A 5,550-nucleotide genomic window follows, 5' to 3' on the forward strand; every position below is an offset into this window, starting at 1 on the left:
GCCGTTAAGAAATCCCGGGCACATTCACGATGTCGTCCCTGATTCCGTCGCCGCGGGTGCCCCAGGCGTCAGTAGCACGCTTAGCAAAAACCACGACCGCGGCGAACGAAGATCTGCCGCCGTTAAGAAATCCCGGGCACATTCACGATGTCGTCCCTGATTCCGTCGCCGCGGGTGCCCCAGGCGTCAGTGCACGCTTAGCAAAAACCACGACCGCGGCGAACGAAGATCTGCCGCCGTTAAGAAATCCCGGGCACATTCACGATGTCGTCCCTGATTCCGTCGCCGCGGGTGCCCCAGGCGTCAGTAGCACGCTTAGCAAAAACCACGACCGCGGCGAACGAAGATCTGCCGCCGTTAAGAAATCCCGGGCACATTCACGATGTCGTCCCTGATGCCGTCGCCGCGGGTGCCCCAGGCGTCAGTAGCACGCTTAGCAAAAACCACGACCGCGGCGAACGAAGATCTGCCGCCGTTAAGAAATCCCGGGCACATTCACGATGTCGTCCCTGATGCCGTCGCCGCGGGTGCCCCAGGCGTCAGTAGCACGCTTAGCAAAAACCACGACCGCGGCGAACGAAGATCTGCCGCCGTTAAGAAATCCCGGGCACATTCACGATGTCGTCCCTGATTCCGTCGCCGCGGGTGCCCCAGGCGTCAGTAGCACGCTTAGCAAACACCACGACCGCGGCGAACGAAGATCTGCCGCCGTTAAGAAATCCCGGGCACATTCACGATGTCGTCCCTGATTCCGTCGCCGCGGGTGCCCCAGGCGTCAGTAGCACGCTTAGCAAAAACCACGACCGCGGCGAACGAAGATCTGCCGCCGTTAAGAAATCCCGGGCACATTCACGATGTCGTCCCTGATTCCGTCGCCGCGGGTGCCCCAGGCGTCAGTAGCACGCTTAGCAAAAACCACGACCGCGGCGAACGAAGATCTGCCGCCGTTAAGAAATCCCGGGCACATTCACGATGTCGTCCCTGATTCCGTCGCCGCGGGTGCCCCAGGCGTCAGTAGCACGCTTAGCAAACACCACGACCGCGGCGAACGAAGATCTGCCGCCGTTAAGAAATCCCGGGCACATTCACGATGTCGTCCCTGATTCCGTCGCCGCGGGTGCCCCAGGCGTCAGTAGCACGCTTAGCAAAAACCACGACCGCGGCGAACGAAGATCTGCCGCCGTTAAGAAATCCCGGGCACATTCACGATGTCGTCCCTGATTCCGTCGCCGCGGGTGCCCCAGGCGTCAGTAGCACGCTTAGCAAACACCACGACCGCGGCGAACGAAGATCTGCCGCCGTTAAGAAATCCCGGGCACATTCACGATGTCGTCCCTGATTCCGTCGCCGCGGGTGCCCCAGGCGTCAGTAGTACGCTTAGCAAAAACCACGACCGCGGCGAACGAAGATCTGCCGCCGTTAAGAAATCCCGGGCACATTCACGATGTCGTCCCTGATGCCGTCGCCGCGGGTGCCCCAGGCGTGAGTAGCACGCTTAGCAAAAACCACGACCGCGGCGAACGAAGATCTGCCGCCGTTAAGAAATCCCGGGCACATTCACGATGTCGTCCCTGATGCCGTCGCCGCGGGTGCCCCAGGCGTCAGTAGCACGCTTAGCAAAAACCACGACCGCGGCGAACGAAGATCTGCCGCCGTTAAAAAATCCCGGGCACATTCACGATGTCGTTCCTGATGCCGTCGCCGCGGGTGCCCCAGGCGTCAGTGCACGCTTAGCAAAAACCACGACCGCGGCGAACGAAGATCTGCCGCCGTTAAGAAATCCCGGGCACATTCACGATGTCGTCCCTGATGCCGTCGCCGCGGGTGCCCCAGGCGTCAGTGCACGCTTAGCAAAAACCACGACCGCGGCGAACGAAGATCTGCCGCCGTTAAGAAATCCCGGGCACATTCACGATGTCGTCCCTGATTCCGTCGCCGCGGGTGCCCCAGGCGTCAGTAGCACGCTTAGCAAAAACCACGACCGCGGCGAACGAAGATCTGCCGCCGTTAAGAAATCCCGGGCACATTCACGATGTCGTCCCTGATACCGTCGCCGCGGGTGCCCCAGGCGTCAGTGCACGCTTAGCAAAAACCACGACCGCGGCGAACGAAGATCTGCCGCCGTTAAGAAATCCCAGGCACATTCACGATGTCGTCCCTGATGCCGTCGCCGCGGGTGCCCCAGGCGTCAGTGCAAGCTTAGCAAAAACCACGACCGCGGCGAACGAAGATCTGCCGCCGTTAAGAAATCCCGGGCACACTCACGATGTCGTCCCTGATGCCGTCGCCGCGGGTGCCCCAGGCGTCAGTGCACGCTTAGCAAAAACCACGACCGCGGCGAACGAAGATCCGCCGCCGTTAAGAAATCCCGGCCACACTCACGATGTCGTCCCTGATTCCGCCACCGCGGGTGCCCCAGGCGTCAGTAGCACGCTTAGCAAAAACCACGACCGCGGCGAACGAAGATCCGCCGCCGTTAAGAAATCCCGGGCACACTCACGATGTCGTCCCTGATGCCGTCGCCGCGGGTGCCCCAGGCGTCAGTGCACGCTTAGCAAAAACTACGACCGCGGCGAACGAAGATCTGCCGCCGTTAAGAAATCCCAGGCACATTCACGATGTCGTCCCTGATGCCGTCGCCGCGGGTGCCCCAGGCGTCAGTGCACGCTTAGCAAAAACTACGACCGCGGCGAACGAAGATCCGCCGCCGTTAAGAAATCCCGGCCACACTCACGATTTCGTCCCTGATTCCGTCGCCGCGGGTGCCCCAGGCGTCAGTAGCACGCTTAGCAAAAACCACGACCGCGGCGAACGAAGATCTGCCGCCGTTAAGAAATCCCGGGCACATTCACGATGTCGTCCCTGATGCCGTCGCCGCGGGTGCCCCAGGCGTCAGTGCACGCTTAGCAAAAACTACGACCGCGGCGAACGAAGATCCGCCGCCGTTAAGAAATCGCGGCCACACTCACGATGTCGTCCCTGACTCCGCCACCGCGGGTGCCCCCGGCGTCAGTAGCACGCTTAGCAAAAACCACGACCGCGGCGAACGAAGATCTGCCGCCGTTAAGAAATCCCGGCCACACTCACGATGTCGTCCCTGATTCCGCCACCGCGGGTGCCCCAGGCGTCAGTAGCACGCTTAGCAAAAACCACGACCGCGGCGAACGAAGATCTGCCGCCGTTAAGAAATCCCGGCCACACTCACGATGTCGTCCCTGATTCCGCCACCGCGGGTGCCCCAGGCGTCAGTAGCACGCTTAGCAAAAACCACGACCGCGGCGAACGAAGATCTGCCGCCGTTAAGAAATCCCGGCCACACTCACGATGTCGTCCCTGATTCCGCCACCGCGGGTGCCCCAGGCGTCAGTAGCACGCTTAGCAAAAACCACGACCGCGGCGAACGAAGATCTGCCGCCGTTAAGAAATCCCGGCCACACTCACGATGTCGTCCCTGATTCCGCCACCGCGGGTGCCCCAGGCGTCAGTAGCACGCTTAGCAAAAACCACGACCGCGGCGAACGAAGATCTGCCGCCGTTAAGAAATCCCGGCCACACTCACGATGTCGTCCCTGATTCCGCCACCGCGGGTGCCCCAGGCGTCAGTAGCACGCTTAGCAAAAACCACGACCGCGGCGAACGAAGATCTGCCGCCGTTAAGAAATCCCGGCCACACTCACGATGTCGTCCCTGATTCCGCCACCGCGGGTGCCCCAGGCGTCAGTAGCACGCTTAGCAAAAACCACGACCGCGGCGAACGAAGATCTGCCGCCGTTAAGAAATCCCGGCCACACTCACGATTTCGTCCCTGATTCCGTCGCCGCGGGTGCCCCAGGCGTCAGTAGCACGCTTAGCAAAAACCACGACCGCGGCGAACGAAGATCTGCCGCCGTTAAGAAATCCCGGCCACACTCACGATTTCGTCCCTGATTCCGTCGCCGCGGGTGCCCCAGGCGTCAGTAGCGCGCTTAGCAAAAACCACGACCGCGGCGAACGAAGATCTGCCGCCGTTAAGAAATCCCGGCCACACTCACGATGTCGTCCCTGATTCCGCCACCGCGGGTGCCCCAGGCGTCAGTAGCACGCTTAGCAAAAACCACGACCGCGGCGAACAAAGATCTGCCGCCGTTAAGAAATCCCGGGCACATTCACGATGTCGTCCCTGATGCCGTCGCCGCGGGTGCCCCAGGCGTCAGTGCACGCTTAGCAAAACCTACGACCGCGGCGAACGAAGATCCGCCGCCGTTAAGAAATCCCGGCCACACTCACGATTTCGTCCCTGATTCCGTCGCCGCGGGTGCCCCAGGCGTCAGTAGCACGCTTAGCAAAAACCACGACCGCGGCGAACGAAGATCTGCCGCCGTTAAGAAATCCCGGGCACATTCACGATGTCGTCCCTGATGCCGTCGCCGCGGGTGCCCCAGGCGTCAGTGCACGCTTAGCAAAAACCACGACCGCGGCGAACGAAGATCTGCCGCCGTTAAGAAATCCCGGGCACATTCACGATGTCGTCCCTGATGCCGTCGCCGCGCGTGCACCAGGCGTCAGTGCACGCTTAGCAAAAACCACGACCGCGGCGAACGAAGATCCGCCGCCGTTAAGAAATCCCGGGCACATTCACGATGTCGTCCCTGATTCCGTCGCCGCGGGTGCCCCAGGCGTCAGTAGCACGCTTAGCAAAAACCACGACCGCGGCGAACGAAGATCTGCCGCCGTTAAGAAATCCCGGGCACATTCACGATGTCGTCCCTGATGCCGTCGCCGCGGGTGCCCCAGGCGTCAGTGCACGCTTAGCAAAAACCACGACCGCGGCGAACGAAGATCTGCCGCCGTTAAGAAATCCCGGGCACATTCACGATGTCGTCCCTGATGCCGTCGCCGCGGGTGCCCCAGGCGTCAATGCACGCTTAGCAAAAACCACGACCGCGGCGAACGAAGATCTGCCGCCGTTAAGAAATCCCGGGCACATTCACGATGTCGTCCCTCATGCCGTCGCCGCGGGTGCCCCAGGCGTCAGTGCACGCTTAGCAAAATCCACGACCGCGGCGAACGAAGATCTGCCGCCGTTAAGAAATCCCGGCCACATTCACGATGTCGTCCCTGATTCCGTCGCCGCGGGTGCCCCAGGCGTCAGTAGCACGCTTAGCAAAAACCACGACCGCGGCGAACGAAGATCTGCCGCCGTTAAGAAATCCCGGGCACATTCACGATGTCGTCCCTGATGCCGTCGCCGCGGGTGCCCCAGGCGTCACTAGCACGCTTAGCAAAAACCACGACCGCGGCGAACGAAGATCTGCCGCCGTTAAGAAATCCCGGGCACATTCACGATGTCGTCCCTGATTCCGTCGCCGCGGGTGCCCCAGGCGTCAATGCACGCTTAGCAAAAACCACGACCGCGGCGAACGAAGATCTGCCGCCGTTAAGAAATCCCGGGCACATTCACGATGTCGTCCCTGATGCCGTCGCCGCGGGTGCCCCAGGCGTCAATGCACGCTTAGCAAAAACCACGACCGCGGCGAACGAAGATCTGCCGCCGTTAAGAAATCCCGGGCA

The sequence above is a fragment of the Ixodes scapularis genome, unplaced genomic scaffold (assembly GCF_016920785.2).
Source record: "Ixodes scapularis isolate PalLabHiFi unplaced genomic scaffold, ASM1692078v2 ptg001946l_1___fragment_3__unscaffolded, whole genome shotgun sequence".
In the NCBI taxonomy this organism is placed as follows: Eukaryota; Metazoa; Arthropoda; class Arachnida; order Ixodida; family Ixodidae; genus Ixodes; species Ixodes scapularis.